This window comes from Ursus arctos, unplaced genomic scaffold (genome assembly GCF_023065955.2).
Source record: "Ursus arctos isolate Adak ecotype North America unplaced genomic scaffold, UrsArc2.0 scaffold_22, whole genome shotgun sequence".
In the NCBI taxonomy this organism is placed as follows: Eukaryota; Metazoa; Chordata; class Mammalia; order Carnivora; family Ursidae; genus Ursus; species Ursus arctos.
This window is the reverse complement of record NW_026622897.1, coordinates 2,729,981-2,752,701: the sequence shown is the minus strand read 5'-3', so window position 1 is coordinate 2,752,701 and position 22,721 is coordinate 2,729,981. Positions and strand designations below refer to the sequence as shown.

At 45.0% G+C, this 22,721-nt stretch overlaps 1 long non-coding RNA gene across 1 annotated transcript in view; it reads right to left on the bottom strand.

Moving 5' to 3' along the window:
* The window catches only part of LOC125282525 (uncharacterized), a 169,727-nt gene that overhangs the window by 113,713 nt on the left and 33,293 nt on the right, over positions 1 to 22,721 (bottom strand). The window contains exon 4 of the long non-coding RNA XR_007189636.2: positions 20,121 to 20,206. This is a non-coding gene — a long non-coding RNA (uncharacterized LOC125282525). The remainder of the gene's footprint in view (positions 1 to 20,120; positions 20,207 to 22,721) is intronic.

Sequence of the window (22,721 nt, the reverse complement as noted above, 5' to 3'; positions counted from 1 at the left end):
GCGAGGGCACAACACTGAGAAGTGGGCCATACTAGTGGTGGCCAGCTACACACAGCAATAAATCATTTCCTAGTTAAACCAGAGAAAGTGGTTTCTGTTGTATGCAAATGAGCTATAACCAGAGCACTCACAAAGCATCATGGGGCTATATTCTGCACGCTCTGTGACACCATAAAAGCCACCTCCGGAATCTTCTTCATTCACAATTTCATGAGAAGAGAGGCATGAAGGGACCTCTACCACCCTATTCATGACCTGAATTAGACCAGCCAGAATGACCTTTGACAAATAGCTCTCTGCCCTTTTTTCCCCCTCCTCTGCAAAGTGGGAATAACGTACATCTCACAGGGCTGTTGTAAGGCACTGGCCCTCTTTGTGTTTGTCACGCTTAATGATGTGTACCTTCTTTAGCTGTGGGTCTGTATATTTCAGAACTGATATTCTGCTCTCTGACATGATTCTGAAAACTTCTCTTTAGAAATAGTCTCTTCTTATTCTTTCTATTGTGTCCACCTGAGATGAGATGTGCTGAATTTTGGCCTCCTTGGTCTTCACACCTTTGTGTCATGGATTGTAACGTTGTGGATATGTAATGTTACATAGCTCCAAGTCTCATGGATGTAATAGGTGACTAATCAGTTGACCATGAAATAGGGAGACCATCCTGGATGACCTGAGTGGGCCCAGTGTCATCACATGAGTCCTCGAGAGCAGAGAACTCTCTCCAGCTGGAAACATAAGAGATACAGCAGATGTCAGAAAGATGCCAAGTTTCAGAAGGTTTCACTCTTGCCAATTCTAGACAGAGGGCCACACCTGAGAACCAGAGAGAGGTCATGGAGAGCTAGGAGTACCTCCCAACCGACAGCCAGGAAGGACGCACAAACTCACTCCTACAACACAAGGAACTGCATTCAGCCAACAACCTGAATGAGCTTGGTGGTAGATTACTTCCCAGATCTCACAGGAAGAAACACAACTCTGCTGACAGTCTGGTTTTAAGCCAGTAACACTCGTGTTAGAAACTTAACCTATAGAATTGTGAGATAAATTTGTGTTGTTTTAAGCCACTGTTTGGGGTGATTTGTCATGGCAGCAATAGGCTACTAATATTGCCAATAGGCTAGACTTCATTATTTTAACCTACCTATCTGTTACTCTCTCTGGGAGTTCCCACCTCCTCATTTGTATTTGCTGCATTCTAGAGAGCTTGTGTGCAGTTATCTCGCGGTTCACCAATCCATCATCAACTGTGTATGTGTTTAGCCTGTCTTTCGAGTTTTTATTGCAATGACTATAGTTTCTATTTCCCGAAGACCCTTTTTAATTAAATGTATCTTTTTAAAAATGATTGCTTCATGATTTTTATGGATCTCACTCTTCTTGGACTGATTTCCGCAATATCTACATCGATCATCTGTAGTTTTTATCTGACTATCCCAACACCTGTGAATCCTTCTGACTCTAAATGTCTGGTTTCTTGTTTCGGCTAATTTCCATTCATAGGGGTTGTTTCCTAGTGTTGTTTCCCACCTGACACCCTGGTTCTCTGACTCTATATTCTTGAGCAAGAAGCTTATTTTCTGGAAGCCTCAGTTTCCCCAACAGCAAAGCTGCATGCAGATGCCATTTTCTGAGAGTTGCCAGTTAAGTAAGAACAGAACAAATCATCAGCCCTATTTCTCCCCCAGCACTATTTAGATACCTACACCCTACAGTTTCTAGGAGTCCTACAACCTGTGCAAGGGCTTCCTGTCTGCTCCAGACCACATTGAATGCCCCCATTCTCTGAGATCTTACTACTACACTCTCAGCTTGCATTCTCCCATACTGCCCCACAACAATTTCCTGTGCTTATGCCTATCACCCCCAAATTACTTTGAGCTCCTCAAGAGTGGGGTCTGAGTCTTATGCTACCTGCTGATGTTTTCTGTATTTCCTACCATCATGCTAGGCTGGGAGCAAGATGCACATCACACAAGAGGCCCCTTGTGCTGGGCAAGTCTGTAAACCACTGACACTTAGTACTCTCCTTCATAAAACAGAGATAGATTTGTCTAACAAAGAGAGGCATTTTACAAAGAAAATGAAATAAGGGATATGGAGAACTGGTAAGTACTCTATGAATAAATATCTTCCTTGAAGACTATGGCCACTCTGATAGCAATCCTTTTCATTGGTAGCCAGGCAATGATTTTATACATATTACACTGGAACAAACATAAAGAACAGAAATGATACGGATGAGGTAATCGTACAGATAAGGCAACTAAGGCTTGGATGGGTTAAGTAACTCATTCCGCCTTACACGACTATGAAGGGTACGTGAATCAAGGATGATGAGACTCTGTATCTGGGAAGAGGGGAAGGATTCTAGAAAAGGAAAAATCTTTTATTTGATTGGTGCTCCCACTAATGATGTATTCACAAGATCTATTCTAGAAGGTCGACACTGAAGAATAGACAGAGGAATGACTGATGAACCACTGGTTCTCTCCAAGAGTTATGGACGATACAGGTAGGTCTAGGGACCTTCTGCCGGCCGCATCACATCCGTCCCTGCACCCACACAAATCTGATCACAAATCTGAACTGTCAGCAGCAAACCGAATCCCGGAAATAGCACATGGGCCTAGATCTAAATTTCCAGGTCATTACCTGTTGTTTAAAACACTGCTTATTGTTTACTCCACCATTCATTTATTGGACGATCATTACATCTGGATCCCAGTCTCTATCTAAACAGGGGTGGGCATTCCAGTAGCAGCCATTACAGGAGCCCCATCGTCTCCTTCAGTCTTAGCAGACTTACACATGCCTGAGTGGGCTCCAGAAAAAATGAGGAAACAAGAATGCTGTTCTTGCCATTCAAGCATTCTCATCATGGACATTTTTACTATTAAAGCCAGGAATGGACTCTCTTATATGTAGTAGCGCTCTACTAGGCTTCCAAAAACCTGAGAACCACACCTGACTTTGGACACCCTGGTGCCTACGGTTTTGCTTCCTGTACGTTTTGACCACGGTCTGTGCTAAGGACACCAGTATGCTCCACGCAATGGTGTGCTGTCCCGGCTGGATGAGGCAACTCCCACCTCTGACTCCTCTCCCAGTCCACGAGAGAGAAACTCTATGATTATGAGGACATTGTTCTTCTAGGTTTTCCACAGTGACATCCCGTGAGTGTGTGTGTGCGTGTGTGTGAGTGTGTGCACCTTGTCTTTCTCTTTCTCTGGGTCCCAGCGTCTTCCTGGACATTTCTAAATTCTGCTTTGCCACAGATATTCCCTATGACAAGAGGACACAGAGCCTCCTACACATAGAGCCTCCAAGTTTAGTTGAGGAAGTGGGAAGGGAAAGAAAATATACTTTAAGAAAAGCACAGATTAAACGTCCCCAAGTTCCTACTACATGTTGCTGGACAGAGAATCCTATTCCCAAAGAGAGCAATTGCCATTCCTCGCCAAGAGCACAAAAAACAAATAGGTGACCCATGGGGTCCGATGGGAAACGCAGATAAGCCTTGTTTCATCTGCATAGTGTTTTAAAACAACAGCAAACCAGTTGGATTTTGTTTTTTTTTTAATAACAGATAAAATGCAGACAGTGTAAGACAGAGTCAACTGGATCTTCACTCTCCTGGGCAAAACCAGTTGGGTCTAAGGAGTCCGGGCTCTTCAGAGAGGACAAGCCGCCTCCTTAGGTGGGCACAGGCCTCCCCTGGCCAGCCTGCCTCGCTCCGGTGAGCATATGCCTCAGCGCACGGGCCCTGGAGCTGTGGCCCCTGGCTCAGGTTCTAAGTACAGATCAGATTACGTCACACATGTAAGCGATTAGTGAAAGATGTGATTCCTCGACTCTTCTGAGATTTTTCCTTTAACTGTTCAAACATCTACTAAGTGTCAGGGACTACCTGTGAGCATCTAGATTGTCCTACAGTTTCCAACAACTAGCTTAATGAAGCAGTTGGCCACCCTGAGTTTACTTTTCAGACACTTGATTAAACATGGGTGGTGAAGATCACTGACTTTTTCCTCAGCCTTCTCTGGCCCCTCAATATATAATCCAATCCCCCCAACCTGCCCTACCCCCGTTTATTTTCCCCTTAACACACAGCATTTTGTGTGTGATCATTGAGTACTTCCTCTCTCCCATTATGATGTACATTCTGTTGCCGCAGGAAATCTTGTCTGTTCTGGTCGCTGCTCTATCCCTAGCAGCTGTAACAGCGTCTGGCATGTGACTTGGTCCTCATGTCTACATCGAGTATTTATGTTGAATGGACTGGTGAGATGAATAGGGGTTGTCACACGGACACACACAGTATTTCTCGAACGCTTCCTCTAAGCTAGGTACTACTGTAATGACTTTTAAGATACTCATTAAATACAAGAACACTGCAATATAGGAATTATCATGAAACCCATCTGGCAGATGGGGAAACCGAGTCACAGTGAAGTTCCTTGTCTGCGATCATCAGTTAAAATATTAATTCTACCATTTTGGCTTCGGGATCCCCGCTCTCAGGCTCTGCTATATAGTGTCCCCTAACATGGAGCCATCTGAAGAGGAAGAGGCTTAGATAAGAAAACCACTTTCATTCCTAGAAGCCAAACTGTTTCTCAGGGACACAGGTCACTTCTCAGCCGGAGGCGGCCCGGAGCTGAGGTAGAGCACAGGGGAAAGGAGTCGAGATGTGTCGGCCCCCTCTCACAGGTAAGATGGGTGCTATCGAAGCGAACAAAAACCCAGAAACCAGCAGGCACTCGTGAGGACGTGGGGAAACGGCACGTGCTCTGCACTGGTGTTGGATATCAACATGGGGCAGCCACGGTGGAACACGGTAGCTCCGTTCCTCAAAAAATTAAAAATAGAACAACCCTAAGATCTGGCAAATCCACTTCTGAGTATGCAGCCACAGGAAACGAAAGCAGGGTTTTCAAGAGATATTTGCACACCCATGCTCACGGCAGCGTTATTCACAACAGCAAAAGGTAGAAGCAGCCCGAGTCCCCGCTGATGGAGATGCGGAGACACAAAATGTATATCCATGCACGCATCGTTACTCAGCCTTAAAAGAGAAGCAGATCCTCCAACATGGGTGAGCCTGGAGGGCATTACTCAGAGTGAAATGTCACTCACAAGGGGACAAATACTGTATGATTCCACTTGGACGAGCTAGCTAGAGGGGTCGAATTTGCAGAGACAGAAGGGAAGTAGCTGGTGGTCCCCAGGAGCTGGCAGAAGGCAGAAATGGGGAGCTGGTGTTTAGCGACTGCTAATTTCCATTTTCCAGGATACGAAGAGTTCGAGAGGTGTGGTGGGGACGGCGGCACAAGTATGTGGATGCCTGTACTTACTGCCACTGAGCAGAACTGAACATCTAGATACGGTGTAGATGGTAAATTTTATGATTAGTGTATTTTACCACATTTAAAAAAAAAAAAAAAGAAGTCTTAGTACTGGATTTAGGTGACAAAAATTCCAGGTGTTTCGGTTGACTGTCTAGTCAAACCTCAGTGACGTGAAGATCCTTTGGTGCATATATTTAACTCCATGTACCCCTTCTCGTTTGTTCTGTGTTCTCACTTCCCCAAGCAATGGTGAAGCAAATGTCTTAGGGGAACAATTCCTGCTACAATGTAAGGTTCAGTGACCTGAAGACATCTTGGGAAGTGAGAATAATTTAAAACGTCCTAGGACACAATAATTATTAACACAGACATGTAGGTGTCATCATTATGTCTCAGTCTGTACACATGCCCTGCCTATAAATGCAGGGCCACCTTGCTTGCCATTTCAACCGCACACACACGGCCAGCGTGAGGCGCCACAGCTGGGGAGTGTTTTTCAGTTTGGGAACAGGCCGCCGTCCTCATCAGGCTTGGAGAAGATTTATGTAGGGGACCGTGGGGAGGAGGGGGACTGGGAGGAGGAAGGGAAGGAGCTCAGAGAATCTTTTACAGCATCTTTGAGGTAAATAGTAAAGAGCAAGAAGAAGCTCCAGGGGAATCCTGCTATTATTTTCCTAGTCCTACTTGAATCTGCAGCTATGAATCCCCTGCAGACGAGAATGGGCATGGGATGGGTATCGGAGGGTTTCGTTCAAAAAGGAAGCAGCCTGTCGCACCCTCCAGCATCCAAGAGCCTGGGTGGGGTGTGTGGGAGCAGAGTGACCTCTGACTTTCAGGAGGCTAACAGAAAAACCAGGACATGCAGTCTCCCAGCTCACTCAGTGAGCATCTGCGGGTGATGCAAAGATCGTAAGGAATTATGGGCAGAGCATGCCTCCCTGCGAGATTCAGAAAGTAGATCATTCTTCAAGACTAATGACCCCTGTGGAGATGAAAGTTGGGTTAAAAACGGTCAGAAGGACCGCTTCCCTGTTGGTGAAATGGAAGGGAAACTGAGCTGTGTCGGGTACTTGAAGTCTCTTTGTGCTTCTGACAGACAAGGTCCCGAGTAAGAGGGGGAGGTGAGAGCACCAGAAAGGATCCACTGGCCTGGATGACCTCACAGTGGATGGACTGATTTGCCAGGAAGAGGTGGACAGAGTGAGAGATGAAGACGTGGGAGTCATGGATAACGCCTGGGACCCGAGTGACCTTGTGATGGGGCAGCGTGCTGTCCCGGCCAGAAGCTCCCCGCGCATGTCTGTGAAGACCTGACCTCGGGCCGATGATGGGGCGGCATTCATGGAAGGTCCAGAGGCTCAAGCTGAGGTCCAAGAAGTCGTTGGGTCTTAGGCCTGGGATCCATCATCTTCCTTCACTGTGTCAGCTGAGAACAGGGTTCCTGTCACCTCAGCCTCAGACCCCATTCTCCTACGTGTGGCCCTACGGCGTGTTCTCTTGTCTTCACACTTCTGTGTCCGTTCTCTCCTCTCCCAGGGCTGATGACAATTCATCGAGGTAGCAGCTCATTGACCGTAGTTCATTCGAACAGTCTAGACATCTTCATCCTGAATCCTCTGATGAAACGTGGGACATCGCTCCTCCTGGATCTCTAGGGACTCGTGCATTTATGGGAAGAGAAGACACGTACTCTTTTTCTACCCACCCGCCCCTGCGTATGACCCCCCTCCCTGCTCCTGTGCTTTTCAGGATATACAGTGATGCTGGAGTAGTCAAAGAGCACCTCAAGTACGTACATAAAATTAAGTGTGCATAAACTAATTAAATGTGCATTACACCACACATGGATTCTGTTATCTAATCAACTCTTGCTTTTTATTTTGTGTAATATTGCCCACTGGCATAGTGCCAGCCTGTGGGTGGTTCTCGGAGGCCTAACACCTTCACCCCCAGGCCTCCTAAGGAACCAGTTCCAGGCTCTGGTGTCTGAGCCGGCCCTTCAAGAGTGAAGATGGGCAAGCAGGTGGGCTTTCTGTACTTTCCACAGCCACTCTGGAAAAAAAAAGACGTAAATGTAGGAGAAAAACAATCTGCTTCTGAAAAGCCGGCCGATATCTCCAGTGGTCATGGATTTTTAATAAATCTCTCACTCTGTTAAGATGCTTGCTTCTTATCTCCCCTCCCCAACCGAACTCCCTCAGTAACAATGAAGGCCCTGGATGATTGCATTCTCATTGAGAAAACTGTGCCCCCTTCTCTTGGCTTTCTGTTCGGTTCCCTTGTAATCCAGCAGACATGCAAACAGTCCACTTCGTTGCTTTTAGCTCGTGGGTTCTGCTTTAATAGGCAAGCAAGTCCTCAGTCAGTCTTCAAGAGCTTCTCCTCTTGGTAATGCACTCAGCTTTGGCTAGTTTGTCAGAGCCAGGTCTAGGATAATTACCTGAGGTAACGAGCAGATCTTCCTCACTGGGACAGGACCAGAAAAACCCTACAGATATTCCACTGCCAGAAAAAAAAGCTTCCTCAAAAAATGTTCATGAAAATACTGATAATAAATATAGTCTCTCAGGACGAAATGTGCAGGTTGCGACAAGCTGTGGCCGTTGCATAGGGTGGTGGCACATCGCGGCTCTGCTGTCTGCAGAGCAGGGAAACGGGCACTAATTCCAAGTACGCTCTATTTCCCTCGTGCGTCTAGTAATAAATAATGCAGTTCTGTCTTCCAGAAACCTTGGGAGGGTTTCCATGTTGTCATCTCATGCCAAGAACTAAAATATCAGGCAGAGACTGTAGCAAAGGATGGAAGACCAGGAACTAAGACCAAAACATTTATTGGACTTTCTAGGTTGGTACACTTTGGATGAGTTTCTTATGAAGCTAAACTAAAACTTGATGTGGTTCTTTTCCTTCTTGAGTTTGTTGGTCGTAACTTCTGGGAAACATTGATTCTGGGTGGACACTACCTACAGCAGGTGAACATTATCAGTGCCTCCCTCCCTCGAGGAGGTATGTCCTATGGAAAGTGTGTATTCGTGAGACAGCGGGGGGGGGGGGTGTCGGGGCTCCATTCTCCTATGTAATCAGACAGCTTTTTCGAAGAAAGACGCTTTGGTAAAGGAATCACACGGTGAGGAAGCTTTGGCAGTGTGCTCACGGATCACGAGCACCGGCGTGAGGGCAAGACGGGTGTGCCCTAATCAATAAGATCTAAGAAAAACAACGCAAAACAATTCCTTTCGCTCTCAAGCAGATGGCCACCCACAAGCCCCTCTTACACAAGTGTTTCAGACCACACTGTTGAAGCCGGAACATTCTGGGGGAAATACATGGTAGACGCCTACTGAAAACATAACCACAGCTTCCATCTGTTGGCCTCTAACACAACTAACAGGTCCCTCTGCGCGGCCTGTGACCAGCCAGCCCCCGGGGAGGGGGGAGGTGTTAACCCTTGTGCTGACTCCTCCATTCCGACCTCTCCCTCGTTTCCTGTCTGCAAGCTTCGCCCTGCTACACATTCTTATCAGAACGCCCTTCTCCTGAGGCCACCCCTCCTTCTGAGCCACCCAGGTGTCCCAGGGACCTTATCTTCTTGCTGCATTTATCTTGCTAGAAAGTAATATGGCAACTTGAAGGTGAATGTTTAATCCGATATTTTACTGCTAGACAATGAGTTTGTTATATCTGTTTTCAAAACCTATTGTGCTAAATTAGCATTCTTTTCAGAAAAAGCAGAATATAGCTTTGACTGTTTGTGGGAAAGTGAGGCAGTGGGTTTTGAATGTGTGTGTGTGTGCGCGTGTATGCATGTGTTTGTGTGTGTGCGCGTGCACGTGTGAGGGAGAGTGGGCAGCAGGGAGCAGACAGCAGAGAGACAGTGATGGAGAAGAAAGGAGACTATTGGAAAGAAAGAAAATAGGATGATTACACCAACATTTTCTTCATTCTTTTCAGTGAGTAGCAAACAACCTGCTCTGTGATAAAACATGTATGAGTGAAGAAGTCACTAGAATACTGCGGATTACTTCTTTAGGAGACCCAGATGCACCATTAACGAAGCCCATGGGAGGAAAAATTTTTGCTTTCTTCCCTTCCATCTCAAGGAAATAGTTTCCTAGACAGTTCTTACAAGTTTAAGTCACCAGTACCCAGACTTCAATAAATCCCAAAATGGAAGGAACAGGAGGCCTTACAATATGCAGACCTTAGTGAGGACATTTAGGTAGGCAAAATGAGAGTCTTAGGTTTTGCAGCAATTTTTGCATGTGTTTTATGTCATCCTCTCTGTACTATCTCAGGTTCCACAGAACTAGTCCACGGAAACCAAGCTTGCGTCTCCCTGCCACGTGCAGTTTACCTACCATTTAATGACGTCTACAAGGGGTGGTGAAAGAGTCAGAGGAAAATGCAGAGATCCCCCAAACACAAAAGGAAACTCAAGCAACAAAGAACTTGTAGTCTGACTCGGAGGACAAGACGAAGACTTCAGGAATTATTTTGCAGTGTGGCTTGACAAAAGTTAGTGACCAGGAGTGGGCGGTAAGTCTGATAAGATGTATCAGTAACACAGTTTCAGGCTTTAAAAGCCAAGGCAGGAACGTTGTGCAGAGATGCGTGGGATGTTACAGACAAATTAATCTCGTGCTCTGTGTAGAGCAGACTTTGGTTGATAACCTAATCTGGATATGTACCCAAACCGACCTTTGTTATTAGATGTGTGACTACATATTAATCTTGGCGACACATTTTCACCTGTAAGGAGCGTGAGTACCACCAAAGATGATCTAAGTAGGACATGAAGCACAGCCCTTCCACCCAGTAAGTGCTCAGCCCAGATGAGGATGTGGAGGATGACAACGAGGATGGGGACCCCAATTGTCTCAACTGAGATGCTCCTGAAAGCAGAGATGGAATTGGGGCTTTGCCCACAAGTAGACTGTCTGGAAGGGGTTCCCAGGGGAAGACAGATGCAAGGGAGAAAATTACCCAAACAAGTCTCATTAATGAATTCATTCCTACTGTGAGCAACCAGTTTTCGGTCTCCCTAGGGGATCCTCTTGAATCCTGTAGAATCTACCTTAGCAGAAGGTGGGGATTGGGAGACAGTTACCAACTGGCCACTGGCCTCCGTGGGTTGATGTCTGCCTCCAGCGAGGAGCCCAGACTTGCACCCAAATTTCTGGGTGGGTGTGCTCACAGCTGAGCAGCCCTCAGCTCTCTGGTGACCATCTCCAGAGAGCGAAGCGGAAAGAACCGGAGGCATGGTGGCTTGATGAGGGACACTGGCCACGTGCCGGGCTCTGTACCTCAGGCGCTCAGGCCACGTGGGCTCCAGGGCCATCCACGTGATGGTGATTTTCTCAGATTCATAGTCCAGATCAGCTCCACATACCACATGGCTTGTGAGGCATGTGTTGTATTACAGATGCCTTAAATTTCTTTTCTTTCTTAATCAACAAAGGTCCATGTCACCCTCCCTCTGCCCTTGAAATGGATGTAATTGTTCAATCTTTTGAACTCCTTGCAGAAATACACTGTTTCTCTCTTATGAGAACTTTTCTCTTAGGACACTTTTTATATTCTACTAGTATTACAGATACTTGAAGAGTTATATTAAGGTAATAATTAACATCACTGGACACCTGCTGTTCAATAGGTGATACTGATTTTCATGCATTAAATTTAACCCAACAACTTCTCCAAGGCAGGTAGCTTCATGAAGGGAAATTGAGACTCGAGTCTAATAATTATCCCGTCAATCATGGCACTGGTGTAAAGTGTTGAGACTGTTAAGAAAGGCTCGATCCAAAGTCTGGCCTTTAATCTCCCCAGCAGAGGCCATAAATGTAAACACCCCACAGGCTTGGCAAGCAACATTAACTACATTAATCCGGTTATGTGGGGACAGGCACACCAGGAGAGTATATGAATCTGGGAATGTAGCATATGGACTCAGTTCCAGGTAATTACTGTGCTGTGGAAATTCAGGCAAGGGAAGCCCATGACCCAAAATTATATTGAAAATTTCACGATTTTTAACTTCTGATAAATAATCAACACCAAAAGAAATCAAATCTGTGAGGGTCAAAGAAAATACATCCATGCTCATGATGGGAGCCTAAGGGTCAGTCACGGCTGCCTTCTGTTCTAGCCCGCACATGGCTCTGTAAAAGTTTGGTTTACACTATACTGTAGTTTACTAAGTATGCAATAGCAAACAAAGAAACAAAACACAAAACAACAAAAAATGTACATTGCCTTAATTACAAAATATTTTATTGTTAAAAATGCTACTCATTATCTGAGCTTTAGTGAGTCATAATCTTCTTGCTGGTGGAGGGTCTGGTCTCTCTGTTGATCGTTGCTCACTGATCAGGGTGTTTGGTGTGGTTGTGGCAATTTCTCAAAGTAAGAGTGAAGTCTGCCTCATCAGCTGACTCTTCCTGTCAGCAACGATTTCTCTGTAGCACAAGAGGCTTTACCCACAGGAGAACTTGTTTCAAAACTGGAGTCCGTCCTCTCAAACCCTCTGCTGCTTTATCAACAAGCTGACGTAATATTCCAAGTCCTTTGTTGTCATTTCAACCTTCGCAGCACCTTCACCAGTAGATTCCATCCCAAGAAACCACTGTCTGTGCTCGTCCCTGAGAGGCACGTCCTCATCGGTTCAGGTTTGATCACGAGATCGCAGCAGATCAGCCCCGTCTTCAGGCTCCACCTCTGACCCGGCTCTCCTGCTGTTTCCACCTCGTCCGCAGCGACTTCCCCCACTGAGGTCCCGAGCCCCTAAAAGTTGTCCCTGAGGGTGGGAATCAGCTTCTTCCAAGATGTTTTTACTTCTGCCCATGAATCACAAATGTTCTTAATGGTGTATAGAATAGTGATCCCTTCCCAGAGGTTTTCAACTGACTTTGCCCGGGTCCATCAGAGAAACCACTATCTATGGCAGCAACCACCTTACAAAATGTATTCCTTACATAGTAAGACCTGAAAGTTGAAATGACTCCTTGATCCACAGATTGCAGAATGGACATTGTGCTAGCAGGTATGAAAACAACATTAATTTTGTTGTACATCTCCGTTGGAGCTCTTGAGTGACCAGGGGCATTGTTAATGACCAGTAATATTTTGAAAAAAATTTGTTTATTCTGAGCCGTAGTTCTCAACAATGGGCTTGAAATAGTCAGTAAACCTACTGTAAACAGATGTGCTGTCGTCCAGGCTTTGCTGTTCCATTTCTAGAGCACAGGCAGAGCAGGTTGGACATAGTTCTTCTTCTTTTTTTTTTTTAAAGATTTTATTTATTTGAGAGAGAGAAAGAGAGCACAAGCAGGGGGAGGGGCAGAGGAAGAAGCAGACTCCCCACTGAGCAGGGAGCCTGGACTCCGGACTAGATCCCAGGACCCTGAGATCACGACCTGAGCTGAAGGTAGTTGCTTAATCAACTGAGCCACCCAGGTGCTCCAGGTTTGGCATAGTTCTTAAGGGCCCTAGGATTTTCAAAACGGTAAAAGAGCACTGGCTTCAACTGAAAGTGACCAGCTGCATGAGCCCCTGACCAAAGAGTCAACCTGTCCTTTGAGGCTTTAAAGCCAGGCATTGACTTCTTTCTCTCGGGCTATGAAAGTCCTAGATGACATCTCTTTAGAACAGACGGCTGCTTCATCTACACTGACCATCTTTGTCTGGTGTAGCCACCTTCATTGCTTCTCTTAGCTAGACCCTCAGGAGAACTCTCTGGAGCTTCTGCATCAGCACTTACTGCTGTACCTTGCACTTTTAAGATAAAATGATGGCTTCTTCCCTTAAACTTCATGAACCAACCTCTGCTAGCTTCAACATTTTCTTTTGAAGCTTTGTCACCTTAGGCTTTGCCTTAAAGGAATGTTGTGGCTGGTATGAACTTCCATCCAGACCACTGAAGCAGTCCCCCATCAGAAATAAAGCGGTTTCACTTTCTTTCTTCTTTCTTCTTTTTTAATATCTCATTTATTTGAGGGGTGCCTGGGTGGCTCAGTTGTTAAGCGTCTGCCTTCACCTCAGGGTGTGATCCCGGGGTCCTGGGATCGAGCCCCGCACTGGGCTCCCTGCTCCACTGGGAGCCTCCTTCTTCCTCTCCCACTCCCCCTGCTGTGTTCCCTCTCTCGCTGGCTGTCTCTCTCTGTGTCAAATAAATAAAATCTTTAAAAAAAAAAAAAAGATTTTATTTATTTGAGAGAGACAGTGCACAAGTGGGAGGAGTGGGCAGAGGGAGAGGAAGAAGCAGGCCCCTGCTGAGCAGGGAGCCCAATGGGGGGGGGGGGGGGCTCAATCCCAGGACCCTGGGATCATGACCAGAGCCAAAGGCAGCCGCTTACTGGATGCGTCACCCAGGGGCCCTGCTGTTTCACCTTCTTATCACTTGTGTGTTCACTGGAATAGCACTTTTAATTTTTATTAACAACTTTTCCTTTGTGTTTTGTTAAAGAACAAAAATTCAGCTGAGTGAATCCAAAGATCGAATTGGCTTTAGTAGGAGATCCATGACTGGTGCTGCCTCTCAGCTGGCAAGTGGAGGCGGAGGCCAGAAGTTGTGCCAAGTGGAAGGTCTCTGAGCAAAGAAGTTATTAGCAAAAGAAAAGAAAGGATTGTTCTAGGTTAGGTCACCTAGGGAGAAGGGGAGGGTGTTTTATTAGGTGGATGACCTCGACTTCCTCTGGCGGATGGAGAGGGACCACATGACAGATTACCTCACTGAGGCTGATCAGAATAGTCCTGACGGACATGGTAACACTGCATTTCTGGGGGCAGCTGGAACTGCAATCCAGTTAGGTATTAAACCCGTTTGAGTAAATCCTAAGTGATTCCATTGTAGGCTGGTGGTTTTCTTCATAACAATCTCCCTCTTGTGGTCAGACTCAGTTTACCTGAGCGATGTGATAAGAATTTAAGGCATTAGCGCCACTTTCAGCTACTGCTCTGAAATTCCTGAAATGTTTGTTTTTCCTTCTGTGTGGCATCCATAGCTCATCCCATTTTTGCTTAACCTCTGTGATAGTCACAGGTCACAGAAGTCAGTCATTCTCGTTGCTTCTCCTCCAAAGTTCCAGTCTTAGGGAGATACGTGCTCGGTAGTTAGCGGCCATGAACATGCATTAAGAGCTTTTGAGAGGATACAAGGCACCAGGGAGAGTTTTATGATCGCTATAAGCAGGGTATTTCCCAATGTTTGCAGCACACTTCAGAGCCATGGTCCCTAGGACCCAAACCAAAGAAAGAGCCCTTTGAAGGAGTCACTCTTTTAAGCCAAGTGACTTGCTCAGTGATCTTACATAAGTGAATTTCAGCTTCCCCAGAAGTGTTAATCTGAGCACAGAAGGTAGTGTTGGCCAAGTGCAGATACCTCCTTGCTTATCTAAAGGATATCCTATTTTCAAGAACTTTGGTGAGAGAGACTAAGGATTTTTAATGGGCAACTACTGCTTTAGCAGTGGATTCTGAAATTGCAGGAATTTAGAAGTTTCTGATCATGGCCTCATTTACATCTATCCCCGGGCACGGAAGTAGGGACCTGCCAAAGGAGTGAACCCTGAATCACGGAAGCCTCTTTGGTAGGCCTTCTCTCACTCAGATGATGCAAAGTCAGGGAAGCTGACCTAGAAGATGTCTTACGTTGCCTCCGAAAAACGGGTGGCACACGTAGACTGACATCTAAACTCCAAATGCCATCGCCTTAGCAGCTGCCTGAGAGATACAGAGGAGGGTGTTATCTTTCCGGGCCAATGCCAGAGGCCCCATCGCCTTAGCAGCTGCCTGAGAGATACAGAGGAGGGTGTTATCTTTCCGGGCCAATGCCAGAGTAACAGAGACGAAAAGGAGAGGGCTTCACGGTCAGTTGAAGTATGAAGTCTTGGGCAGAAGCAGTCTACCTGGATGTCAGCAACTTGCCTTCCTCCTCAATTCGATTCCGGCGTCTCCAGCATTCTGTAGTTTTTAGCAGTGTCAGTGATCAGGAGGACTTGGTAAGGTCCCTTCTAACGGGGCTCAAGAGCTGTCCTCCTTTCATGACATTTTCGGAATACCCAGGTCACCAGGCTCTCGACTGGGATCTGGGAGAACTTCCCGAGCCTGTTGATGATCGGCTTTAGCGTAAGGCATCAGAGACTTACGGGAGCTGGTCATCCTAGCAGGAGACGACAAGGGATCTGCAGAAAGCTGTATACTGTTAGACACTGGTCTGCAGGTGCCTATCTCATGCAGAGTGAGTGTATGTTTATCCCCAGCAGCGAACTGTGAATAGTCAGCAAGACCAGCGGCAATGCCTTAGACCAGTAAGTCCAGCAGTTTTGGCAAGTTTAGAAACTTTAAGTTGGAGGATCCCATCAGTTTTCTCAACCTTGTCTGATGATTGACGTGATCGGTATCGTGGTAATTCTAGGAAGCTGGCAGGGTTTTCTTTACGTTCATAAGATTTGCCCAGTGAAGTGGGTGTTCCGATCAATGGAGATCATGGAGAACAAACCCCAAGTGGGAAACACATTTTCTAACAGTTTCTCTGCCACATAGCACATCAGCCTCACAGCAGGGGAAAGCTTCAGTCCCTCCAGGAAACACACACGCACTAAGAACATCCTGATAACTCATACTGACTGGCAGCTGGATGAAGTCCAGCTGCAGGTGTTCAAAGGGTCCAGAGGGAGAAGGTCTGAAGCCTCTGGGAACAAAAATAGTTTTTCCAAAGTTTTCACAATTTTATAGAAGTCTCCTCACCGATTCACAATTTGTCATCTTAAAAGCACTATGCATTTAAGGTGAAGGATTGCAAACCACCCCCCCCCAAAAAAAAGAGGTTTTCCAGAAAGCCAGGGAGAATCGAGTGGCCATCCTGGGTTCCCCAGAGCCCTGTCTGTTTAATTTACAGGTACTGTCTATCCATCTTCACTACTCTGTCACAGGAGCAGATTGATGCCATGTCACAAGAACATCAGGAGGGCAAGTCTGGCTCCAAGGGGTTGCTTTCTGCAGAAGCAGCAGGGACTTCACGCACCTGTGCCACAATCTTTATAAACTCTGCACGGAAGTCAGCGGGACCATCCCGTAATACTCCAGCTCAGTCCTTTTACTGTGGGCCTCCTTTGTGATGACAGCAATTCAGAAGGTAAGGGAATAACTACAAGTGATAACATTATACCAGGACATATCAGATTTCTAGGAGTTTCACAGAATTTCTAGAACACTTACAGAGCAGTCCAGACAACATTAAGAGGACCTAGTATCAGTTCTTTTTTGTCAACACTTCCCATGTATTTTAATGTATCTAATAAGCCTGGTTAGTTGAACAAATCCTTTGAAATGTCCCAAGGACACTCTGGAAAAAATCCCAAAGTTATTTCCAGGTCAAAAAGACTTCATTTAGAATTAGATTTTGGTAAGGTTGTCAAAAACCAAAAAGTAAAACAAACAAACAAAAACAAAAAGAAAACAACCAACAACACTTGGTCAAATCAGATCACAGGTCACTGAAACAACAAATTATCTACTTAACCATGACGCCAGTTAAAAATTTTGCAAACACACAAAGTTAAAAGCTGAAAAAGACAACAAACAAAAACCATAAACTTTAGCTTTTCTTAACAGAGTTCAGCTTTCTCAAGGAATCAAAGACCTCATAAAGTCATGTAAAATTATCTTGACAAAACCCAGAAATTTTGCTTTTGACCCATATTACTTAAAAGGAAAGCAAACAAACAAAAGTTTTACAATCTCTTATCAAAAGCAGACCAATAGTCCAAGAAAACTTTGTCCTTGTATGGTGTGGTTTTGGAATATAGGTGAGGTTCAGCGGGGTGAGGTCTGGAGCCGAAGACCAAGAAGGAATTCTTGAGAAGCCCTTGGTGTAAAATGGGGTTTATTAAAGCATGGGGACAGGACCCCTGGGCAGAAAGAGCTGCTGCACTGGGGGGCTGAGGAGTGGGGATTGCATACTCAGGAGTTGAGGGAAGTAAGGAAAAAGGAACTTTCCGACGCTAGAGAGGACCTATAAGCTACAGGAGGCCTTGCCATTGTCAAGTTAAGGTTGTTTTCCCCTCTAGCAAGATATTAACATCAAGATAGTTGGGAGATTCCTGGAAGACTGTCACACAGATCCCACCAGGAGCCGGGGGTGGGGAGAGGTTGCAAGGGGTCAGCTTGTGCTTTGCCTTCAGCCAGCCTTCTGCTCCATCACTCAGAGAGGAAACCAAGTTCTAATTTTGCACCAATCTACCTTACTCATTTTTAAATTCATTTTAATCTTAGACTGCTGACCACACATTAAAATTCCTTTTCAAAGAATCCTGTCCCACCAACCGTCTACAGGTTTTTCACTTTTGCAATCAGATTTTGTCCTACGCTTTTCCTCTTTAGTGTGGTAACTACTGTTTCATTATTTTATCCTATTTGGAAATGATCGAAATACTCAATAAATTTCCATCTCTGATTTTACTTAGCAAGATTCTAAAGTTTCAAGTTACCAAAAGTTTTAGAAAGCCATTTTTAAGTACACGTATCCTAAAATGTAATTGTCGATGAAAAGTTGACACGTATACTCTTACTCCACTTACATGTAAATCATTTGTTCCCAGAAGTATGTTTGGATTACCCATGAAAACTTCATGAGACATCAGCCAAATCAGTCATTGCTTCAGTGTTTTTGCTGGTAAATTACAAGGGATAACATGAATATCACTAGTAAATTCAGGTAATTATAATACATAATTTAACTTGTTTAAGTGCATTGTATTCAAAGTCAATAACTCTAACGACATGACTAATTTAATTAAACCAACAAACTGAAACTAACTTTAATTTACTGAAGATTGTCGCAGGACATGTGAACTTGGAAAACATTTGGGTTAGTTTCTGTGGCATCTCTGAGGGTTTTTATGAATAGTAATTTATATAAGTGCCTGCTTGTTTAACACCGTGAAAAAGAGACCTGTTTACAAAGTGTTGGCAATACCACCTGGACGTAAACACCACACATCTGCAACACCTATTTAGAGGAACACATGGCCATGCAGATGAAAACCGAGACCTCACAGCTTCTGTTTTAAAATCACTGCCATGAACAAAACTCACTCCTTACAAAAGTGGGATCTAAATTTGTTTTTCCAGTGGATGGAAAAAGTTCCCATTGCCTGCCTAGGCTGTTAAAGCTTTTCCTACTAGTATTCATGGAGAAGACACAAGATCTGCATTTGTTCTTGACCAATACAGTTCCAAAAGACCTTGCCCCCTTTTGTTTTTTCTTGATAAGAATTACAGCCTTCAAATTTGCATTTTAAAGAGATGGCCTTGATAAGAGTCTCTATCTCCAGATAGATCATTTACATTTCTTTCTTTCTTTCTTTCTTTCTTTCTTTCTTTCTTTCTTTCTTTCTTTCTCTCTCTCTCTCTCTCTCTCTCTCTCTCTCTCTCTCTTCTTTCTTATTGGGAGGGCAGATTGCAGCAACCTTTTTATTTATTTATTTTTTTCAATTAATTTACATTTCAAAGGCACAGGAGAAAAACACAAGCCCCTCCTAGAAGGAGGTTTGTTCTAGTAAAGGCCAGAGTTTTTACAATGCTTGGGAGCTTTGTGAAACTGAACACAGAGGTTCTGGAATTGGTTTAAAAAAAAAAAAAAAAAAAGAAATATATATATATATATATATATATGGCTTTGAATTGTTCCTGGAGCCACCCCTCTGGTCCTGCAAGGACAGGAGTTGTAAAATTGTCTTAAGTTCTTTTGTTTCAGGTACCTTTGCTTTTTCATTAGCCTTTCACAATAAACCTTTCAACAAAACTATTCTGGAATTTTGAAACCTTTTGGAGCCTTCTCCATGCCAGTTAAAATAAGTATCCCATTCTGTTTGTTTGCTTTCAACAGCACTTCTTAAATGATCCTACTTAATGTGAATGTTCCCCACAATTGGCCATTGTAAGTCTAGGTTACCTTTGGTAAAATTTTTCCATCTTGCTAGAAATTGGCAACTTTTGGGACTATCGTTCTTACACATAAAATAAACAGGTGTGCTGGAATATAAAACTTTGTGTATCTTCTCGCTAGGCCACTGGGATCCTCAGAGTCAAGCTAATACCTAGAAGGGGCTTGCCACAGGGCTGGGGACTACCTCACTGCATGGAAATGTTCTTGATCGGCAGGTAATCTAGTGCCAAACTAACCCATCCCATGACCGACTTACCCTATCATAGGGTTCTTGAGATGGTGAGTGCTCTAACAGCCTTTAAATGCTGCACTGTGCCCATCAGTGTTTGTGGCTTCATTTTTGGCTTCCAAGATTTCCTTTAGCAGCAAATGGTCTTTATTTAAAACAATCCCAGAGGCCTTGAACTGGCCCCAGTCCAGCTGAAACCAAACCCAGTCTGGTCCCGGAACCGAGCGAGTTCTTACCTCTGACCCAGTCCAGTCCTCTGGGGACCATGTGCAATTCTCAGTGTGGACTAAATCAGCAGACTTCAGGAAATGGGGACTGCAGACTAGGGACAGGACTAAGCCAGGAAACCCCAGCTCAAGGAGACTGACGAATACAACTGCAGAAGGGGCTCCAACACGGAGCTGTGGACTGAGCCAAGGGCTAAGGGCTGGTACCTTGCCAGAGCCTCACGTTACTCTAGAGGGCTCTGGGAACCCTGGGCTGCAGAGCTGATTCGATCTAGAGCTCGAACACAAAAAGACCAGAGCTCAGACCAACAGGAGCTCACCAACGGGCCTCGGAAATGGCAAAAAAGATTGTAAACTCAAACCTGTTTTCTGGGCGCCATGTTTATGTTTCTCTTTGTCCCCAAATGCTGACAGAGGTTTGCTTCGGATCCCAACACTGCCACCAAATCTGTTAAAGAACAAAAGTTCAACTGAGTTGATCTGAAGGCTTAATTACCTTTATTAAGCAATTTATGAGGCAGAGAGCATCCCATCTGGCAAGAGGAGGGGAACTCCAAGGAGGTGTACAAAATGGAAGGTTTTTATAGGAAAGAGGGTGGGGCAGGGAAGTCATGAGCAAAAGCAAAGAAAGGCTTGCTCAAGGCAAGGTCACCTTCCCTTGGGGGGAAAGGCAGGGGGTCTTATTAGATGGATGAGACCTCAGCTTCCTTTGAGGGGATAAAGAGGGCTCATGTGACAGATCACATCACTGAAGCAGAAAATTCCTGGCTGACCAGTTAAGACAACTTTTCTGGGGAGGGTTGAAGCCGTAATTAGATTAGGGGTGAAGCCCCAGGTTGTGACTCGTCTTAAATGACACCATGTTGGGCCTGTGTTTTTCTTTTTAACAGTTCACAACTGGGCTAACTGTGTGGTCAAGAAGCCCAGCTGTCAGCCTATGTTGGCGTTTGACATACCTTCCTCTCTGAGCTTAATCATCTCTAGCTTTTGGTTGAAAAGTGAGAGAAGTGTGAATCTTCCTGTCATTTGAGCTGTCAGAGGTTACTGAGGGTTATGCTTTGGGCTGATTTCAATACTGCTGTGTCTCAGAGAGTAGGGAGGCTGGGGAGAGGGAGAGAGATGGGGGAGAGCTGGGTGTTGGAGCAGTCACAACACACCCAGCATTTACTGATTAAGGTTGTGGTCTTCTAGGAGCACACTTTGTGGCATCCCCAAACAATTATAATAGCAATATCAACAATCACTCACTACAGATCACCATGACAAATACAGTAATAATGAAAAAGTCCGAAATACTGTGAGAATTACCAAAACGTGACAGAGACACAAAGTGAGCAAATGCTGTGGGGAAAATGGCGCCCACACACTTGCTTGATGCAGGGTCGCCACACACCCTCAGTTTGAAAAAAAACCACAGTATCTGCAAAGTACAACCATACAAGGTATGTCTGTACATATCCCGGGGCCTAGTTTTTGTTAAGAACTCAATGCAAAATAGCTACTCCCCTTATGACTCTTCTACTCAAGAATCCACATTGGCCCCCATTGCCTATCATATTTGTTTCAATTTTAAATTTCTCACCGAGGCTGCCTGTTTATAAATCATCACAATCAAACACACTTCCCCCTGATCCCAAACAAACATTCTTTGATTCAAGCAATTTTGTTTTTCCCTCCTTCCTATGATTCTGGCCTCAGCATTTTGTTTATATTATTCTCCTCACTGGGTTGTTCTGGTTGCACATTTCTACTTTTTTAGATGATAGATGATAGATGATAGATAGATAGATAGATAGATGATAGATCAATGATAAAGAAGAGACTTTAGAGTAAAGCAATCCCATGACACCATGCACTCGTGCACTCTGTTATTGAGAAACAGACTTGTCCACTTTGGGCCTTAGTATTTTGATCTCAAAATTGAGCTACTAGTAATAATTTTCCAGCATTTCTGAGTGGGCGAAAGAACCTATTTCAGTACCTACAACACAGAAATGTCTCAAATTAGTCCTCTTCTCCCTCCTCCATTACCAATCCTCAAGCTCTCCCCCCTGTGGCTGCCGGTTTGTCCTGCCAGGCTCTGCGGGCGTCCCTAATTGCTCCAGGTCAGATATAATTGACGCTCTCCTGACAGCTCACAGCACTGTTATCTACGCTCTCATTTACTGTCATTCTAGTCCTTCTCAGTGCTTAGGCTTCATCTCCTCACATTATCTTCCATTTCCCATCAGCGAGTACAGAGATGGGTCCTCCCATTGCCCAGAGCAGGACACTGGGTGCCCCACGCTGCCATCTGAGCAGGGACTGAAGGGGGCGGGGGGACCTGTCTTCTCACACAAGCTCTGTGGCCTGTGCTTGCAGAGTCCCCGATCCAACTGCTTACCTGGGTCTTCTCATTCATAAAATGGAATCCATGCTCATGGAACCTGTCTACTGTACACAGTTCCTGAGGCCATGAGATTAAAAAAAGAAGAAAAAATCGGAAGCATTTTACAAAGAAGTGTATGTTGACGTGACCTTCTGGGATATAGCTCACGGCTACTGATGGATGGGAACCAGTGGGGCCTGATCTTTATTCATGCCGTTCTATCCTGGAAAGGAAGAAAGATTGTGAGCCCTCCCTCCCCTACAGGTAAGAAAACAGAAGCTTAGAGATGGTAAGTCACTTTCCAAGATCTACAGCTAAGGAATGCAAGCTAATCCCAGGGCTGTTGGGCCTCAAAGTCTATGATGATAGGACGTGGAAAAGGGGAGGTTTAAGACGAAGAAAAAAAATAAGATCTTATATGTGGTGAGTGCTCTCACTAAGATGCAATAATTGTCATGTCGGAACGGCTCTAAAAATAAAAGAAGAATATGTGACAGATAAACTGAGAGGGGAAGTGGCTTTCTAAGTGTCGAAAATGGCAGAGCCAGAAGACAAGCACAAGGACCCTCTGCTCCGTGTGTGCGAGCTTCCCAAA